Below are 22,705 nucleotides of genomic sequence, written 5' to 3'. Positions count from 1 at the left end.
GCTCCGTTATCAATCCACAAGAATCACGCTGTGTTCCTTTTGTATTTTGGGATTGTGATCCCAGCTCGATTCGCTCGCTCATCATGCAAATACTTATTTTTACTAGTAATAAGAAACTATAAATACTTACATTACAAAAAGTAAATTTAAATTATTTCAGATTGCATGAATTGCTAACATTAATTTTTCGTCTATTAAATAAATAATTAAATTATATGTTTCTAAAGTTAAATTTTTGGTAACAGAGAGACATACATGTAAATGGTAGAAAATAAAAATATGTAATTCTTAGATGTTTCAAAATTAAAACTGAATTTACTTCCTTTTCACTATTTTGATTTGATGTTTTTCATCAAAATGGGCGAACATAATATTAATAACATTGAAATAATTCTTCCTCTCTTTCTTTCAGGGCTCACGTTCGGTCTTTTAATCTTTTTCTTTCTTTCTTTTTTTCCCCTCTTGGCTCTAGTTTAGAGTATCATATAGAATATAGAGTATCATTTCTTATGTTTTAAAATATATTCGATAAATAAATCATTTATCGAAAATGATACATTGATAATTATTTAAAATACAATTCAGATAATTATATCAAACAAAATTTCTCGATTTGGAATAAAGATGTCGCTTTGCGAATTTTAATTATGTAGAATAAAGATGTCGCTTTGCTCCTGTAAAACATTTTTGCAGCAATGCTCATTTCTGAACTTACGAATCACCATTGAATCATAGCAATACAACAATAAAGTACATATTTGTCTGAAATTCATTAATTTCATTATATGATTTTACCGATGCGACAAGACTGGTATTTTATTGGGTTGACTGCAAAAAAATATTAAGTATTACATAAGACAGTAGTGAGTTTCGGAGACATTGATATGCTTTTTGGGAAGCTTAAAAAAATTAAAGGTTATCAACCAGTTGTTTTAAGGGATAAATGGTAGCTAAAATTTTCAATAAAATATTTAATGCTCTTAATGGCTTTTTCAACAAAGTACTTTTAAACTTAAAATTTAATAGATATACATTATGTCCCAAAAAGATTGAAACACAGTTTAATTATCTACCATTAGATATAAATGAGCAATGTAAATTACAAAATAGTTCAAAGTTAGTTACAAAGTAAGAAACTATCAATCCATAAATAAACAATGTGCAAAAACACCTATATAAATTTTCTGAATCTATATAATAAAATGTAAAATATACATTGTATTTAGAGAGCGCTAATGCTGCTGCAACTAAAACACAAATGAACTTAACCAAATTAAAATTAGAAATAAATATTAAGTTAACAGCCAAAGAATCAAAAAGAAAGATTAAATGAATCCGGCCCGAAGACTTTCTCAAGGGTCACCCTCAGGCAAGGATTCAAACCAGGGATTTTTTCTGTGAGGGGTCTGACTTTCGTCCAACAAACTGATCCCTCGTGACCCGAAAATCCCAGAAAATTGAGGTTTTGTAGATAAAATTAGTATCACAAGATTAAAACAAGTAAAAACATTTGCAAAAAAACAAACCAAATAATACCACAGCAAATCAAACCACAAAATACATGAAAATAGAACCAAAAAATATTATATTTTAGCAACAAACAATCTCATAAAAAACTTAACTATTAACGAATTTCCCCAAAACTTTTGCAATATAGAAGTTTTGATAAGAGAGGGTCTGTTTAATTTCTGACTTCCTCCAGTTTGATAGCTTTGAGTTTTAACTCAATAGATGGCGCTTCAAGTTTGATGATGATGCATTATGACGAAACGTAGTAGGCGTATATAGCTTTAAACGTGGAAAAATTAAAATTTATTTTAGTTTAACGAAGTGCATTTAAAATAACAAGTTTTAACCTCAAGTAGTTTTCTTCGGAATTGTACTTTCAATTTGTAAGTATTTTACCTTTTGTTTATATTACTTTTTTGGTTCTATTTTCATGTATTTTGTGGTCTGATTTGGATTGTTTTTTTGCAAATGTTTTTACTTGTTTTAATCTTGTGATACTAATTTTATCTCCAAAACCTCAATTTTTTGGGATTTTCGGGTCACGAGGGGTCAGTTTGTTGGACGAAAGTCAGACCCCTCACAAAAAAAATCCCTGGTTTGAATCCTTGCCTGAGGGTGACCCTTGAGAAAGTTTTCGGGCCGGATTCATTTAATCTTTCTTTTTGATTCTTTGGCTGTTAACTTAATATTTATTTCTAATTTTAATTTGGTTACAAAATAAGAACATGTTAATATTAAAAATTTTCCAGTTAATTTTCAAAGAGTTACATTTTTAAAATTTTTCTACGACATCTCTAGACAAATTCAGTCAATTAGAAAAATCTTCTTTTATATCTAACAATATCATTAGGAAAAACCGCATAACTGTATCTTTAAAACCAAGTGAATTTTGATACATTATAAAAAATGACTTATGCCAGTTTTTGTTGCCACTTAAAATGCAGTTTCTTCGACGAGAATAGGGGCCAGAGTGCTTTAAAAAAATCCCAGATTCTCTTAAATAAAACTTTAACTTACTCTATTTTACTTACTTTTCGAATGTTAGTCCGGAGGTTGGCAGAAAAATATGCGATAATGTCAGTTTCTTCATATTTAACGTACAATCGATTACTCCCAGGGCCAGATCTCGCATAAAATAAATCGGTAATTCCTAATCGTCTCGTCTTCCGATAAACAAATTTAAGTGAAATTTCAGGCAAATACGGATATCACCAAATTCCTTAGAAGTTTCTTCATTATTTTTATTGCAAATAAAATTAACCATTGCTACAGTGGCTCCCAAAAGTGTTCGTACACCAACAAGAATCAATTAAAAACCTCATTATTTAACCTTATATATTCTTATTTTTACATGAAAATTTTTTCATAGCATATTTTTACAGTTCTTAATAAAGCAGTGAAGAATAAATTTTAATTACGATGCAAATTATTTTTTTAAAAATGACAATAAATAAAATTGCACAAAAATAGGGCACAAAAGTGATCATACACTTTAAAAAAACATCACTAAATATGAAATTTTCTGAATTTTTATAAATGTTTAGTATTTAGTAGGATATCCTTTATTCTTTATAACAGCTTTTAAACGTTTGGGCATAGATTTGACTAAACGGTCGGTTACTTCTGCACCGATCTTATTCCATTCTTCGATCATTACTGCTTTCAGTTGAATTTTCGATTTAATGTCGTGACCTCTTATTCGCACCTAGTAATTCTTTCCAAATATGTTCTGTAGGGTTTAAATCCGGTGATTGAGCTGGTGTTTTAAGGGTTTGAGGGCAATGATAGAGGCAAAAGAGTCGAACATTTATGGCCGTGTGCTTAGGATCGTTGTCTTGCTAATACACAAAGTTGTTTAAAATGCCCAATTTTTGTGCTGACACTTTTAAATTATTATTGAGAATATTTATATAAACTCTATGATCCATTATACCATCAATGAATACTAAATTGCCTACTCCAGCCGCTGACATACACCCCCAAACCATGACACCTCCACCGCCATGTTTTACTGTTCCAACTAAATTCTTGGGATTAAGTTCTTCGTTTTTTTTTTTTTTTCTCCATACAATGTTTCTCCCATCCGACCCAAAGATGTTATACTTACTTTCATCTGCAAATAAGACACGATTCCAATAGCTCTCTGGCTGATTTATCATAGATTTGGCAAATTTAAGCCTAGCAATTCTGTTCTTCTGACTTACAAAGAATTTTCTTCGTGCAAAGCGGCCATGTATACCAGCATTCCGAAAAATTCTACGAATAGTTTCACAGGAAATAGAAGTTCCATTTGATTCATTATATTGTGAAGTAAACTTTATTGCACTCAGACGTGGATTTTTTTAGAAATTTACTCACAATATTTCTTTGACTTCTAGCTGACAGAATTTGAGGGCGACCATTACGAGGCTTGTTTGCAATCCTTTGTCCGTCTCTGTAACGTTTTATTATGCTTTGCACCGTTGAATGAGGTAGATTAGTTATAGTTGCAATGCCTCTAATTGATTTTCCATCTTTAAAATGAAATATAATTAATTTTCGTACGTCTAAACTCGTTTCTTTACGAATGCGCGTCATATCTAAGAATAAAGCAAATAGAATAAATAATTGTGATATTAAATACTGAAATCAAACGATTTTAGTGTATTTTTCAATTAGAAGAAAAATAATCCTCAAAAGATATTTTTATGATGAATTTAAATAAATAATGTTTGGATGTACGAAGACTTTTGTGTTTTAATTTTGTGACATTTTTTTATTTAATTATTTTTTAGAACAATACTACTTGATTTTTCATAAAAATATTTGTTCAGTTTTATTAAGAACTATTTAAAGATGCTAATTAAAAAAAACCCAACTAATAAAATGCTTTATTAAAAAGTATAGAACACAATTTCTGCAAATTTCTTTAGTGTACGAACACTTTTGGGAGCCACTGTATTTCAAATAGCTTGTCATTTGTTAAAAATACCATAATGCACAACTTATGTTCTTCCTATGTTCCTATGTTCTTCCTATGTTAATTCCCTATGTTCTTAATTCGACAATATATGGAACTAAACATTACTGAGTTATTTCCAATCATTATTTTGATATGTACAGGAAAAGTTTCATTAAATTGTATTGAAAAGAAGTAAATCTGAAAATAAATAAATAAATTGGGAAAGAAATCGTCTGCATTTCACTATGCCGTTATTTTTTTTTAACATAAATATTTGAAACGGCAAAATTACGGTTAAACGAAAGAAAATAAATCGTTTGTGAGTAAATTTGTTAGAATGTCGTTTTAAAAATTATGATAAATGTGACAAATTACTTTCATGTATTTATTTTCTATTTTAATTATCTATATCTATCTATATCTATCTATACTTATAATAAAGCTCAATGTGTGTGTGTGTGTGTGTGTGTGTGTGTTGGCGCTCTACAGGCCAGACCGTTTGACATACAGCTACCAAATTTGGTACATGTATACCTTGGAGGTTGGGAATGTGCACCTGGGGTTTCTTTTTTCGAATTTTTAATTAGAATTTTAATTATTAATTAAAAACTAACTTTCCCGCCAAAAAAATCTTCCATTTTCTCCACCGCCAACTTTTCCGCCAAAAAAATCTTCCATTATCCCCAGCGCCAAACAAGAAAGGCTTCAGTTTTTTTTTTCTCCCAACAGTAATGAGGCTAGGGTTAAAATTTTTCGGCGGATTATTTCAATCGGTTCTGTTTATTTTCTTAATGTTTGATGCATTTAAAATTAAACATTGTTAATGAATCAATCTTTCAGATTCATTCTGAAGTACTTTTGAATTAAAATAAAACAGAATAAAGAAAATTAAAAATTTCTAATCCGCATAGCGTTACCCCAACTGGCGTAGAAAAAATCACGTATTTGCGTTACGTAACCGGCGAAGAAAATTCACGCATGCGCATTCTGTTCTGATTGTTGCCATGACAACGTTATCAATGGATGATTTAAATTATCTTTGGGTTAGTTGCATGTTTTTGTAAGTAAATTGTATTTGTGTTAGTTATATATTTTTTGTATATGCTTATAGTTTTAAGTACATCGTTTTTTAAGTAGTTTTTTTAAAACCTGTTTTCAACCGTTTATTTTAAACGATTCGTTTTATTTTCTTAGTGTTTGATGCATTTAAATTTAAACATTGTTAATGAATCGATCTGCTCATAATGAATCTAAGAAAACTTTGTTGACCAACTCTTGAGATATTCCATAAATTTAAAAAGATATTCTTTAGTGCCCATAAAGTTTAAACGCTGAGTGACTCTATTTTCAGTAATCAGATTATAAAAAAATGCTTTGTTTCAGTAAAAAATGTTATTATATTAATTGAAGATAAATTCTTTCCACTTTAATTTAAAGCATAAATTCAACGGGTGCTAACAGAAAATGAGAGAGATACATATTACGTTATGACTGAAGGCCTTTATAATATTATGAATGAATTATATGATAATCAATTTGAAGTTTTAAAATATTTTGATGAAGAAGCTATTAAAGTAGAAATTGCATAAAATATTTAATTATTAAATTTTTAACGAACATTAAGATTGGCGAACCGGCTGGTCGCCAAAGGCGGCTAGTACTTATAATAAAGCTCAATGTGTGTGTGTGTGTGTGTGTTGGCGCTCTACAGGCCAGGTCATTTGACATACAGCTATCAAATTTGGTACATGTATACCTTAGAGGTCGGGAATGTGCACCTGGGGTCCCTTTTTTTGAAATTTTAATTAGAATTTTAATTATTAATTAAAAACTAACTTTCCCGCCAAAAGAATCTTCCATTTTTCCCACCGCCAACTTTTCCGCCAAAAAAATCTTCCATTATCCCCAGCGCCAAACGAGAAAGGCTTCCGTTGTTTTTTTCTCCCAACAGTAATGAGGCTAGGGTTAAAATTTTTCGGCGGATTATTTCAATCGGTTCTGCTTATTTTCTTAATGTTTGATGCATTTAAAATTAAACATTGTTAATGAATCAATCTTTCAGATTCATTCTGAAGTACTTTTGAATTAAAATAAAACAGAATAAAGGAAATTAAAAATTTCTAATCCGCATAGCGTTACCCCAACTGGCGTAGAAAAAATCACGTATTTGCGTTACGTAACCGGCGAAGAAAATTCACGCATGCGCATTCTGTTCTGATTGTTGCCATGACAACATGTATATGCTTATAGTTTTAAGTACAACGTTTTTTAAGTAGTTTTTTTAAAACCTGTTTTCAACCGTTTATTTTAAACGATTCGTTTAATTTTCTTAGTGTTTGATGCATTTAAATTTAAACATTGTTAATGAATCGATCTGCTCATAATGAATCTAAGAAAATTTTGTTGACCAACTCTTGAGATATTACATAAATTTAAAAAAATATTCTTTAGTGCCCAGAAAGTTTAAACGCTGAGTGACTCTATTTTCAGTAATCAGATTATAAAAAAATGCTTTGTTTCAGTAAAAAATATTATTATATTAATTGAAGATAAATTCTTTCCACTTTAATTTAAAGCATAAATTCTACGGGTGCTAACAGAAAATGAGAGAGATACATATTACGTTATGACTGAAGGCCTTTATAATATTATGAATGAATTATATGATAATCAAAATTTGAAGTTTTAAAATATTTTGATGAAGAAGCTATTAAAGTAGAAATTGCATAAAATATTTAATTATTAAAATTTTAACGAAAATTAAGATTGGCGAACCGGCTGGTCGCCAAAGGCGGCTAGTTTCAAATAAAAATGGCAGTCTTATTAAAAAAACCCTTAAGAGTGCGGTATGATGCCGTGAATCTGCTTTAAACAGACAAAAAGAGATTTAATGTAAACATTATAATAATTTTATATTTTAATAATATGTCACAAATTTTATTCATATTTTGGTATATGGTCCCTATGTGGTACGTTTATTTTTCAGTTAAGCATAATTTACTCAGTTTTAAAGATAACGGTATGTGACATTTTTTTGTAATACTGTTATTGCATCAAAAATTAAAGCTTTCTAATTGACTAAATTTATTTATAGGAGTCGTATAAAATTTTTAAAAATGTAACTTTTAAAAAAAATAAAGGGAATTTTTTTATTGGCATGGTTTTATTTCATACCTTATTTTGAACTATTTTACCATTTACATTGCCCTCATATCACTATTAGGTAAAGAAATAAATCGCGTTTCAATCTTTTTGGGACACTCTATATGATGCATACTTTTTTGAAAACTTTCTTCTGTTCCATTCAATGTGATATGCATTTCCTCGATTTTCTGTCATCTCATTAAAATGTAACAATTTAATTTAAAATTTAAATTTTTATTTGAAAAATAGAAGTTTTTAAACTTTAACTAATATAAAAACTTACTATATGAAACTAAACATTTTTATTTGAAATATATGAACAGAAAATAGAATAAATATTACAACAAGCTCTTTAGCTACAATGATCAGCACAAACTTCTGCTTATCTTCATTCATGGCATAATAATAAGCGTTTAAAGAAACACAGCGCTTTATCCTTCGCAAAAGAGATGGTCACCTTCTGGTGATGTGGAATCATTCCTTAAAGCCTTCTTAGAATTTTAAGATTGAACCTTATCGAATTGATTTTCATACTGATCTCTTGGCCAAGATTAGCAAAAAGTCAGAGTTACCTGAATTTACTAGACAAATGTCTCTGGAAACAATTCATAGCATTCCATCTTCGGCTCTGAAAATGTATACTGATGGCAGTAAAGGAGATGGTGGCGTTTCTGGTAATGGCGTGCATATTGATACACCTGAAGGAACAACTGATATTTTGTTTAGTAATCCTGTCGACTGTTCTGTATTCAGGTTCGAACTTATTGCAATCTATAAGGGACTTCAATATATCGATAATAACTTTTTAACGTCTGCCGAAAATGACTATAGATTTCTGTATATGATGTTCTTTCAACGATATAACATTTATAAGTTTTTGACTTTTTATGTATTTTAAACATTTGGAATTCAATATATACATAAATTGCTTACTATTCGTACTGATAATTAAGATAAATTGAAAAAATTTAGTCATGCATTTAGAAACAGATAATTTTAGATGTATTGTGAGCAAATTGAAAAAGAAATGTGTATATCTTTTATAAGGTATTTTTGCTCTATCTTATTTGTTAACTTTTATTTGGGCTCAATGAACACATCAAGAATATTTCGTTAAATAGATCCTTTGTTAAAACAGAAACTATCTTGCTTACAAAATAATTTTTTGGTTAAGATTAAAATAAATTAATATTACTATTTGACACAAATGAATAACTTTTTGTTTGTTTGATTGTTTTTTTATAGCGCAAGGGCCAATACTGGCCAATCTGTGCCAAACTCGAGTTAACTTAAAATTCAAAAAATATACTCATGACAGTAAGGGGATGTAAAGTTAAAATAACAAAGTGAAAATAGAATTTTAGATAATTATGCATGAAATTGATGTCAAGTAAGAAAGAAAATACATTAATATGGAAAGGTTCGCCAATTATATCTTTCAAATTTGGATAATCACTGCCGAAATATTTTACTCTTAGAAAGCAGTATTTAGGGCATTCACATATGATAAGCCGAAATGAAATTATAGTATTACATTTTGAATAATTTTTAATCATTTACAAAGAATATGTTAATATCGAAGACTGAATTAAAAAAAAAAAATTAAAAATACATCAAACAATTACTAAAAGCAATTTTCCAAGAATATATAATTAAAAAAAAAAATTTTTTCATAGAAAGCAAAGTTCTGCCAATTAAACAACAAATTTAAGATTGGAGAATAAAAAGAAAGCAAAAATTATTCAGTCCAATATAATAAAGGAATTGCAATAGCATAAATCATTTTTTGGCAAAATAAATAAATAGCGAAATTAATTAATTAAATGAGGATTTTCCTTTTTCATTACAATAGATACATTCATCCTGTCAATCTTTTTTGCATAAAATAAATTACATTATTAAATTTAGCTCTACTAACAATATAAAGAAGAACGTGCACCTTTTTATCATTGGACTCTTTACAGACTTGGTCAAATTTGACCTAGAGCTACCAAATCTGGAATAAATACATTTTGAGATTATGAATGGAGTTGTTTATTTAAAATTATAATGAATTAAAAGTTAAGTTTGATGATGATGTTTTCCCATGTTGACTTCTAAAAATATTATTGCATAAAAGTAAGTTTAAAGCCATTTTAAAACAAAAAGAGATGTCTTTTTAGTAACACTCACTTATTTTTATGCATTTTTTTTAATCTGAATTTGAATAATTTTTTTAAAAAAATATTTCTATGCATGCGATAAAATTTGTCAATTTTACAAAGGAAATCAAACCATTTATATTTTTTTTCGTCAAAATTTGATTGCGTAATTTTCTTCCATTGTTGAAAGCTAAGGAAGAAAGATTTTCTTTATTATTTGTGCTTACAATGCTTGATGATACAATTAAAATTTAAATTAGAGAACAAAATTCTTAATGTAACACATAAAACTTACATCAGGAATAAGGAATTAAAGCGCCGGCATCCTGGCATAGGGGTAGCGCGTCTTTCCCGTGATCTGGCCGTCCTGTGTTCGAGTCCCGGTTTGAGCACAGTTGTTTTTCCGTTGTTCTATCTGTGAGATGTGTGAATGTGCCCAACTGTAAAAAGGGGTCTTGCAAGCTGATGCGTGAGAGGCGAAATCGTACTTTTAGCCCTAGTTGGTGCTACTATAAAAACAAGGAACGATCCCCCACTGGCTTAAATCGTTGTCTTCGTAACAGCGGTCTTGTCCATGGCAAGTGCCATAAGAAACAACAAGAAATTAAAGCAAGAGTATCGCTAAACACGATGTGCACTAGAGGGATAATTTTTATTTTTTGTGGCTCTATGATATTATGGGACTTAACTCCATTAGGGATGTTCATCTATATAATGAACAGAACAGATGTAAAGCTATTTAAATTGATCGCTAATATCTATCACAATTTTTTACTTAGAAATACTTTGCTGATGGAATCATGAACTTCACTTTCTTCCTATGTTTGATAACAAACTCTTTTCAGTTTCTACAGTAATTCTATGGGCATACTAATAGTTCCGTATTTCTTTTTTTTATTTCTTCATCAACAAATTTTACTGACTTAATAGAAATTCATAAAATCGGACGCAATGAGAATGATGTAACTTCCACAGAAAATAATTTAAAGCATGTTTGTCGATACGTGGTCACATACACTAAATAAGAAAACAGATGTTAGGAAGAAAACGAAAGAAAATAAGAAAGAATATATATAAATAAAATTGAAGATTCATAAATAATTTGTGTGATGTCGAAATCTTAATTACACATTAGTTTTCTAGTGAGTAATTAATAAGCCTCATCTTCAAATTTTGATCAATAATACTAGGTGCTTAAGACAGTTTTTAGTAAAAGTATTTGAGAATTAATTATAACGTTTATTGTTTATTTATTAATAATTATGTTTCTATGCATAAAAAGGTTATTTAATGTTTCTATTGAATTGCTATTTCGTCTTTTTATAAAAATGAGGCTATTTCTATTGAATGAAATGAAAAAAAATTTAATAATATTTTTATGTATTTGAATCCGAGTTATTAATTGCGAATTTTTCCTATTAATTCTAGTGGCTGATTTTGATAAAACAATGGTACAGAAGTAAAATTATTTTGAAGGTTCTCCCATTACCAGTATCGTAAATTCTTTGCCGCCTTGGTACTGTGATTTATGCCGAATAGATTTTGAAGTTCCCCTAGATCTTGAAATATGAGGTGAGCGTGTCTACCCTCTGTATTAGAAACCGCCACTGATTAATTATACCAGTAGCGAATGAGACAAGGTTTAATCCATTGTGCCAATAATTTCTAAACTTCATTTAAAAAAAAAACGTGTTCTACTGCAAATAATTTATTCGTACAGTGAAATATCTTATTAGGATCATTAGCAAGAAACTTTTTTACCAATATTGATACTTGTCCTGCCGAGATATGTTTGTATAATTGCACGTTCTGCAAACACAATTTTGTTATTGTTTGATAACACTTTTGTTTATTTCGTGTAAAATATTGTAAATCTGAAATTTTATTTTTTAAACCTTTTCTTTAATTTAGTTTCATACAAATAGCAAAGATGGATATTCAGCAAACCATTCTTCCGTTTCTTTAAAATTTCAGTTTGAGTTAACTAGAATCCGTGATTTAGCGACAAAATAATAATAATAATAATAAATAGTTTCAATAGTACACATTTCATTTTAAATTTGTAGCAGTTGCATTACTCTATCTTCTCTTTCGGATAATAGATGACAATGCCTGATTAGGTATGCATCCCATAGTGCATTGCGATTGTAATGAAAATGAAATGTTATGCTGTTCTGTTAAGTTGCGCGCATGAATGTTTAGTCTTGTGTTTGTGTTTGTTTTGTGTGAAATGAGATCATTAAAGAAATGTTCTGGAAAACATACGTCCTGTTGCTTCCACTGCACGGATTTTAATGATCTACATTCCACCACAAATTTGCTTTTAGTTTAGTTTAGTTTAAATTAAATATAATTAAAATTTTTTATAATGATTAATTTAAAATTTAGTTTTAAAAATTAAATTAATTTGAAAATTAAAGCTTTATTTTATCTTACATTTTCAAGGCGAACGATGTAATAAAAGTTACACAAAAACTTTAATAAAATACTGATTAAAATTTTTTTTAAAAAGAAAATAAATCACGATACGACTTTTTTTTCTTTGCATTATTTCGTCATTACAAACATCCAGATATCAGACTGAAATACTTTCTACTGTTGTTATAGTAGTAGATGTAAACGCTAGATATCATGAGTTGAAATAAATAAACCATAGCATCAACAAATGAATGAAGTCGATTCAAAATACTAGGATATTTTTCATTATAAGATTTTATTTTTTGTGCTTAGAAAAAGAATTTTATCGTTCTGCATCAAAATTTTCATTATTATTTGTTTATCATATGGAAGATAACATCATTTCCAACGACTAGATATTCTTTTTTCCCGATTATGAAATTCTTACTAAAAACTAAGAAAGAATATTTATTATGTTTCACATTCGTCTAAAAAAGGTAGAATAAACAAAATTAAAGACTAAAATTTTTGTGTGTGATTTTTTTAAACATTAGTGTAATATCTTTTATTATTTTTTCTAACTAATTTTAAGTATGCTTTCTATTAATTTTTAAAATGAATTACTCTGAAATTCGAACCTTAATTTAATATATTATTCAATTAAATAAGAACGTTTTATTGAAGTCTCGAAATTTCCCTTTTCAATCATTAGAAGATATATTTTAAAATATTGTTCAAGAATAAGAATTAAATCAGCGGGAGTGATTTCCCTGAAAATTTCTCGAATACTTTCCAAAAAAGGTAACATCTTTTCCCCCTTCCCCCTGAATAAAATTGTGAAATTTGAATAAATAGAGTACTTTGCATGACATTGTTGAACAGTAATAGAGAAATACAGATCTTTGGCTTAATTCAGCATTTTTATTGAATTTTTAAGGCGCATATATATTTTGGATGCCATTTTTTTGGAAGAATATGGAATTCGATTTGACAGAAAAAATGACAAAATTTTTAAACCATTGTTACTATAAAGAATTTTTTTTCTTGCCTTCAGATCTTGATGTCAGTAGTGAAATATGAATTAATTTAATATATTTTTTAAAAATCATTAAAATGAGAATAGTGTATCCTCATTGCATGCAAGATAAAAAAAATAAAAATTTTAATTATATAATCGAAAGCAGAATGAAATTCCGTTGCAAATTATATTTTCAAGAACTGAGTCGACAGCCACGAACTGTTGATGAAGTCCCTTGTTCTATCAGGATTGAACTTAAAAAAAATATTTAAACCGAAAGCTCGATAACAAAATTAGGATTTTAAGAAGAACTGATCCTTGATATACGAAATTAGAAGATAAAAGCATTTCGCACAGACGATATGCAAATATCGTTTTTGAGTTTTTTAAACTCTTTCTTTTAATTCGGCATTTTCTTTTCTTTAAGGCATTTAAAATTTAGCGATTTGATTGTATAAAAGTAAATATACATTTCTACGAAATAATCAAATCATAATATGCTCAGTAGAAAAACATTAATTTTATTAAGTAAATTATTGAGTATGCTGGCAGATTTCTGATTAGCACCTATCTAGTGCCGCTAGGCTTATGGGAAGCTCAGGAAGGTCGATGATAAAAATATTATTGACCTATTTAAGAAATGCATAAAATTATACCGACAACAAATTATTTCAATTCTAAAATAGAAGGACTTCAATGTGCATTTACAATGAATTATTTATAGCATTATTAAATGAATTAAAGACTAATTATTTACTTATTTATAAAATATTTGAATAATATTCTTTTATCTGGTGATGTTTATATCCCACCTGACAAGTCCTATAAAATAATTTTTAATATTTGCTTGAAGTTTATTATAAACTATGACAAAAGTGAGATTCTCTTACTTATAAATAAGAAAATTATTAACTAATAATTATTCTAATTTTTCAAGAATTTTACTATCTTAATCAATTTTTATGATATACATATTAAAGAATTAAATAAACACTTACATCTTTTCACAAAGTTGCTAATATAACGAATTAATGTAAAATATTATTAGCATGCTGTTTAATTAAAAAATGTGTTGAAATATGTAACTAAATTGATAATGTTGGCTGACTAAGACCATCATATCTAAATCAGAAAAAGTGTGAATATCTTATCATACAGTAGAAAAACTTTTTTTAAAATTTTTATTTGTTGATTTACTTTTTAAAAATATAAAGATAATTAATCTTTAATTATTAAAATATTATATAAAAGATAAACATCTATGGAAAATGTTTTGAAAGAAGTATCGTTAATTTTAAATAATAAATGTACTAATTTTGCTTATTTTAAAGAATAACATGATTATCTTCAAATAAAAATTATTCAGCATATTTATATTGCCCAATAAATTATTATTTCAGCATGTAGTATATAAGAAATTCTCAAACATTTAGCTTTGATTCTATCTTTCCTAGAAATATCATCAATTCTCAGAGTAATAAAGCTTTCAACAAATCTCATAAAACGGCAATTAAAAAGTGAATCTTCAAAGATTATTTTTTTTTTCAAGAAAGCTTCTAAATTACGATATTTGCCACTGCGGTCCTATTAGTGACAAGGAAATTTTCTTTCCATACATAGGGCAAGTAGTTTAAACGATGGTCTCCATACGTTGAAAGATTCCATAATCATCAGATAAGATTAAGTGCGAGTAAATGTTTTTCTTCCATGAACTGAAAAATCCACCAATCAGAGATCACTTCGGAAAGTAAAACACTGAAGAATATGATGCTTTTCCGTCTTTTCATTAACAAGCACTTACAATTGCCAGTTGATTGGTCAAAGGGTAAAAAAAGAATTAAGAGCAATGAATATTTATCAAAATTATTTATTTAAATCATTTTAAAGTATACATCGCTTCACACTTCAGCTGCACCAGAACAGTTTAACCGTGAGTAGATTTTCTTTTTATTTGTTTTGAAAATTTCTGGTAGTACGAGTTGCAGTTAGTAGTATATGCACTTATGTAACAGTAGCCAAAGTCTGATTCATTTCATAGATATTATTGATTAAATTAACAGTTCCAAAGCTTTAGATTGAATAAATCTCCATATGTTGTTGAATACACAGAAATAATTTACAGGAGATCCAGTATTAAAACGTAATTTGAGAGAATTTAGATACTTATATTTTGAGAAATCTAGTTTTTAAAAGTAGATAGTTTTATGTTTATGCCAGACGATTTTTTAATTTTGTGATATTTATCTAAGAAGGGCTCATTTATTTACATATTATTTAAAATCGCTCATTTCATTTAACATTTTATTTAATTAATTAATTTATGTGTGCAATTCATGAATATTAAGGAAATCTAAATTCATTGTCATGTAATGGATTTAGGCATTTTGTGATCGTAGTCACTGTATATTTAATAAACTGGCCGAAAGTGTTCCACATAACATCACGCTTTTGATGAAAATGCAAATGATTTATTTGAAATTAATTTTATTGTTTAATAATTTTGTGGAAATGTATATGCTTTTATTTATTTATTATGATTTGTGATTATTCAGGATTCACATTTATACAGTATATTATTTAGACAGACATTCAGTATTTAGTAATAATGTAAAAAACAAGTGAACGTGATGAAACAGATAGTAAGTAATCTGACCAATTATACTAAGTAAAGTGCTTAATGTTATTCTGTTATTTTGTAATTCATCGGGTTATTATTTTGCAAATTTATTCATTTGGCAAATAGACGAGTGCAATCCTTTTTTAATCGTTTTGATGCAGTTCCCACGAACTCAGATGTCCTGAATTGCGTCTAGTCTGCTTAGACAGAAATATGTCATTATTCTTAATCTTTACTCATTACTTTTAATCAACTCTTAATCTTACTCTTAATCTTAATCTTGTATCTATTGTTTATGATATTCTGCAGTGACGGATTTTTAACTAGGCAGATTAGACAACTGCCTCGAATCAATGGGTTGCCTAGGCCAGATACATGCTTAATAAAAAAAAAGTGTTAATAGCATAACTACCAAATAAATAAATTTAAAAGAAAACCAAAAAAATCAATAAATTATAAATGATGATATTAACACTACTCCAAGAAATATCTTGATGATTAAGATGATATTAACACTACTCCACCATATAATTAATAAGGTTCGCATCTGATTTATTATATTCGATAGTTATTGTGATATCTATAAGCAAGAAATGCCTTTTTAAATAATATTGAGTATAAACGTGGACACCTTGGAATCATGAGTGATATATATATATATATAAAACAAAACTTTGAAAATTAATTAGAATTGAAATTAAATTTTAAAATATCAATATATATATATATATATATATATATATATATATATATATATATATATATATATATATATATATATATATATATATGTATTGATATTTTAAAATTTAATTTCAATTCTAATTAATTTCCAAAGTTTTGTCTTAAGTTAGCCCATATTAACTTCATTCTAAAATATTCTCTTATTTCCCAATACCATTCCACTTTTTCTATTTAATTAATGCAATAAAAGCTCTGTTAAAATGCTGTAGTAAACGGTTCCCGCACTCTGAGTGAAGGGATAAATTATTGCTGACTTAAACAAACAAATTCTTCTAAAAGATCAATATGATTCCCTTGCCTGTGGTCGACGCGTGTATTAAACCCCTATTAAAATCCCACAGTATATATTCACAGGAATAAAATTTTCATTAGCTTTTTCTCATTTCGTTTTGTGTCGTTCTGTGTTGTGCTTGTCGCTTCTGCTTGTTCATAAATCGTGCCACCTGGGATGAAAATAAAACGAAGTTAAAAATTCGAAAGTCTCTCCTCTGTCTTTGAAACTGCCTTCTGCTTCAAACAAAAATTATGTGTTACACACATACACACACACACTGTACAAGTTTGCACATATAGTATATGAACAGAATTGCAAAGCAATTTCAAAATTCATAAAAATGTATTTTTAATAAATTTTGAAAGTATTTCAAAATGTATTGTATAATAGTACATTTCAATATTGACATGAAACTCAAATCCTTTTCATTGTTACTAGAAATATTTTATCATGCATTTTTTTTATTATTGTTAAAGAAGATATGAAGGTATGGCTTTTTTCCCATTTTAAGCAGGTTTTTGAAGTGTTGATGTGCTTAAAAATAAAGCTTAACATGAATAGTTTTTGAAATTTTGTTTTAAATTAAAATTTAAGTAAGATCACAGAAAATTAGAGATAATACTTCAGCTCATATTTAGCATAATTAATAGAACGATGTAAGGCTTCTTAAATAGTATGAATTCCATGTCTATAAAAATTTGAAATTGAAATCCTTTATTATGGAAGCTACATAAAATGATTAATGGAATTTGGAAGAGCCAGCTGGTCGCAAAAGTTGGCTGGTAACAAAAGTTAGCTGGTCGCAAAAATAAAAGTAAATTATCCTAAACTAAATCAATAACTTGTTGAAATGTCATATTGAATTGTCTGGTATGCAAAAAGAAGAGCTTCGGGTTTCAAACTAGCAAGTCTGCCCATTGATTTTGTTTCTTTCTGCTTTCCAATGAGTACATCAGTAATGTACACAAAAACATAAAGGATTGAAATTGAAGTACAATAGAATAATTACAGTAGTAAAACGATTCAATTTTAAGATGGTGTTATTAATTATATTGTAAGTAATTTTACTTTTTTATTTTAAGATGCTAACAAATTAGAGTCATGTATCGGTTAAAAGTGTTTTGAGTCAAGAAAAGCACTTTTAATTTATATTATACTAAGCAAAATCAACAGATTTCTTCTTAAATTAGATTAGAATGGCACAAACGGCAGATGATTTTGGGAAGGTAAAAATGTCTTAGACAAATAATAAACAAAATAAATAAATAAAAGCACTCATTGAAATACATTGTTAATTATAAGCACATATTTATATTCCATTTGTTGTAGGGAACATTGTTTTTTCATTACTGGTGTTATTCTCCAAATTTGCGCTAATAATATTTAAAAAAATCTTTTTAAAAGTTCTTATACCTGCTACTATTTTTCTACACTTTTAATGAAAAATGTCTGTTGGTAATTATCATCAGTAAATTTTAAAATAATTTTCGTTAAAAATAATTAAAAAATAATGTATAGATATTATAAAAGAATTATTTTGACGAGAAAGAATTACGCTTTTAAGACTAAAACTAACCGAGTTATGAAGTTTTGAATTTTCTTATTTTAGAACAGTTGCTGACCACTGCTTCCTATCATAATTTTACCTTTAAAGTATTTAAAATTCTAATTGAATAAACTTTTTTGATTCAAAATTATAATTAAAATTAATTAGAATATATTTAAGGACATATTTGAATCAGTGGCATGCGTGGGTTACAATCCAATTAATTCAATAGACAGGATATTTACACAATTTAAATTCTGATTTGAATTTTTCAGAATAGGGAAAATAATCAAGCATGGATTTTGGACTCTATTTCACTATCAGAATGGGCTCAAAACTTGATTCATACATACAATTTTGATGTCTGAACCATATACCAAACTTCGTTTATTTGGCTTCTATTTGCGAATAATCCTCTTTTCATGCATACGAGTAGTCAAATAACAAAAAAAAAATATACTCTAACGCGGATTTTATTTAAAATTAGACAACTGTCTATAGCTATGCCTCGAAGTCATATGCTAAAGTTCCTTTGTATAGCTTGTTATATCTTTGAGTATTACGTTTATGCATACAAATAAAGGCAAATTAACTGATAGTTAACCCATTGACAATTTTGATTCAAATCTGTAATTTTAGTTATAAAGCCACATGCCAAATTCTATCCATCTAGCTCATGGCAATTTTGAGTTACCGTGTTCAAATTCACACAAACGGATAAGTAGAATTTATATCGACGGATTGTATCTGAAATTTGGTAGATGTCTAAGATTTTGATTTTAAAATGGGATCGAAAATTGACGAAAGCTCATTTGACTATCTTGTGGCATTTGCGTTCATAATTGAGCAATAGGCATAACGAATAAAATATATATTTCGAACTCAAAAAGATTTAAAAGGTTTTGATGACATCAGATATTATCTTTTCAAGATCAGAATTTTTGGCATTTGCATTATTTTCTCTTCATTTATTTCGAAGACGAAAAATTATAAACGCATGGAGGATATAATGTTATCTAAATTACAATTTCTTGTTAATCCATTTGTTTGCTTTCTATTGATATTTTATTATTTTTTTGCTGTGAATTTTTGCATCGTAGAGAATAAAATATTGGCATGGCGAAGGTATATTTATTCATAGCATTATAACATTATCTGCTGTAAACAAAGATATCTAAGATGAAACGATGTATCAAGCCCTTATGATGCGATGGCCATTGGATGAACAGCAAAATTCTTTCGCCTTCAGTAACGGCTATTCTTTTAAACTATCTATTGGCATTTTATTTAAAACTTTCTATTAATTTCTCGTTTTTCGAATTTGAAATCGCTATTATCAATTAATTTACTGTAACGCCGGGTTTACACTCGGCCAGTTATAAGGCGGCAAGTAGGCAGCGCATGCGTAGAAAGACTGAAAAATGCTGTTCGGTCGATGGTAAATAATTGTCCCGACGGGACTACTACAAGCCGCTATATATTTTTTCTTACTGCGCATGTGTTTATAGAATTAGACGATTTTTTTGGCGAGAAAATATTGATCACTTATCGTAGATTAATTCCGACATTTTCTGCTCTTTGTTCTTTATGATGCGAGGTTGTGCTTTTTTAAAAATGTTATTTGCTATTTTTTGTCTAAAGTTTTCCAAATTTAATTATGTTGACTTTTTTTTTACTTTATCACGTTTTTTTTTGTGTAAATATCCATCATTTTAATACTATACGCAGTGAAAAAGAGAAATTCAGGAACGTCAAAACGGCAATTTATAGCCAAGCTTGGAATGCCTGAATCTATCTTATGAAATTGTGGCAAACATAAATCAGTTCCTTTCTACTCATGCGCTGCCTACTTGCCGTCTTATAACTGACCGAATGTAAACCCGACATAAGTATTATCATATAAGACATCTGTCATCATAAATTTTTGTGGAAATGGAACTTTAATGAATTAGCATTTCACATTCTTTTTGAAATCAATTTAATTGTAATTAGTTACAATTGTTTACATCTTTTAAGAATAAATATCAGGCGTACTTTCTTGAACTTCATTATTAAGTTATTCTGAGTGTTAAATTATTCTTAGAGCAGAAGTCAATTCCATTTTCAAAAAAATTCCTCATTTTTGTTGTGTGTAAATTGGGTCATAGCAGACGTGCAGTTTTGAATAAGATTGATTGTTACCATCACAAGAAGTGATTGTTGTGTTAAAAACTTCCTAAGATGAAATCCAAATAAAGACATAAGAAAGAAAAATTACTTTGATATACTTTTGATTTCACAAGGTCATAATCTCTCTGGAAAGATAAAACAATCCATCTTCACAGCCTGGCGGTCAATCAGTGTAAGCAAAGAAGCTCCAAAAAGAAAGATAGTGTTTGTTATGAAAAAGAATTACGTATTAATCAAAGGCAAAGTGCTTACAAGCACTGAGAATGCGCGTGTTTTTTAAGTTTAAATGCTTTGAAACTTGGATCCATCACTCAGACCCAATCAATGAAGTTTCATAAAATGAGATATCAGTTTCTCCTCCTCATTTTCACTCATTGTTTATACTAATTCGAACACTTATGCTGGCTGAAAGTTCAAGGATGATTTGAAACTGAAAAATTTGAGAGTTTTTTTGCATACAAACAGCTGAAATTAGGTCATTATGACTTGCTTACAGACAGATTTATCAAGAATTAAAAAAAATAAAAATAGGTAATGACAGTTTTGGCTTGTTCCAAATTTTTTATTTTATCGTATACGCCGTAGAGAGAAACTATAGTTATCGTCAAAAAATTCGAACTTGAGGTTTTGACGAATAAGTTCGAAAAACACATTTTTAGAAAATGTCCATCCGTCTGTCTGTCTGCGAAAAAGATAACTCAAAACCCCTTCATTTTTAAGGTATCAATCATCAAACATCAAATTTCATCCTCTTGACAAAAATGAGTACAGAATGAAACAATGAGTACAAAAATGAAAATAACCTTTAATTAGAAGAAAAATATGATTTTCCGGAACTAATTGTATTTATATAAGACAGGTGTCTTAACTGAATTGCTTCCGAATTAATTTCATTTTATCCGCGGAAATCAAACTTAAGTGAGTGCCAAGTTCCCAAATTTATAATTAGTCTGATTTAGTAAAAATTAATTTGGCTTAAAATGAAATATTAATTTCTAGAGTAATCTGATTTCTGCTCTTCTTTATATTATATAGAGACGTTTTGAGCATTTTTTAAAAATATTTTTCATAAAGTATGTAACAAATTATTTGATTCAAGTTAGTATGATAGTGTAGTATTCATAAAGTATGTAACAATTATTTGATTCAATTTTTCATGTTTATATTATTTGTTTTCTCCTATCTTAAATTATAGTCTGATATTATAAATTGTTTTTTAATAGGCTATATAACAAATTATTTGATTCAGGACAGTTTTCATATTTATAATAATTGTTTCTCCTATCTTAAATTATCGTCTGATATTATAAATAGTTCTTTAATGGCAGAACAGAATTTGCAAATAAACTTTGGTAAAAGGGTATGATTTCGCTGTTATCGAAGAAAAATATTTCTGTTGTTATTCAAAAATGCTGTTAAAGCTCTGGAACTAGCATTATCTAAAGGCAAAACAGGTAAAAATATTAGTAATAATAATTTAAAATGGTGGAAATTTGCAATGTACTAAGAAAAAAATTGAAATTTAATCTTTATTTTTGAATCTTTAATCAAAAATAAAGTCTTTTTTTTATTTTTATTTTTGAAAATTTTATTTTCAAAATAAAGACAATTTTTGCAAATCTTTCTTAAAGTGGGATCTTTACTTCTGAACGAAAACTCACCAATTGTGGTGACTTAGAATTGAAGAAATGAAAAAAAAATGTAGTGTTTATCATCTTTTTTCTATATGTCTGACTGGTTTTAGAGACTGATCATCATTTTTTTGCTAATGATGGAAAAAAGAATGTAAATTTAGATAAAGTATGGATGTATTTAAGCGTTTCGATAAAATTGTTCCAATACAAATCTCATGTAGTTTCTAAGCGAGAAGTAAGTCTTTTTCAATTAAACCTAATATATTGCTATATGATTTTGTGTAAATAATCCGTAAATCAAGAAAAGAAAATGCGCAATCGTATTTAAAATAATATATTGTTACTATCAGATTGAATTTGATTAAATTGTAGCATCAAATGAAATCAGTTTACTTGACGTGTATAAATGGTCTTGCCCTTTCATGGTATGTTGTTTGAAATTGTATTATGACTATACATCCTTTTTTCAATCACAGAATGTAAGATGAATTATGAAATTAAATTCACGCGTGCCATTCGACGCTTATCATTTAACACGAATTATTATTAAATTATATTTTAATTGCATTTA

At 28.0% G+C, this 22,705-nt stretch overlaps 1 protein-coding gene across 1 annotated transcript in view; it reads left to right on the top strand.

The window, feature by feature from the left end:
- The first annotated feature begins 14,923 nt into the window (after window positions 1-14,923).
- LOC129969370 (monocarboxylate transporter 14-like) overlaps window positions 14,924-22,705 on the top strand; it is a 76,923-nt gene continuing 69,141 nt past the window's right edge. Inside the window, exon 1 of the mRNA XM_056083917.1 lies at window positions 14,924-15,080. The gene's annotated coding sequence lies outside the window, so the exon portion shown is untranslated. The remainder of the gene's footprint in view (window positions 15,081-22,705) is intronic.

This window comes from Argiope bruennichi, chromosome 5 (genome assembly GCF_947563725.1).
Source record: "Argiope bruennichi chromosome 5, qqArgBrue1.1, whole genome shotgun sequence".
NCBI classification, from domain to species: domain Eukaryota; kingdom Metazoa; phylum Arthropoda; class Arachnida; order Araneae; family Araneidae; genus Argiope; species Argiope bruennichi.
Note: the sequence above shows the minus strand (reverse complement) of the source record. Positions and strands in the feature narration are given on the sequence as shown.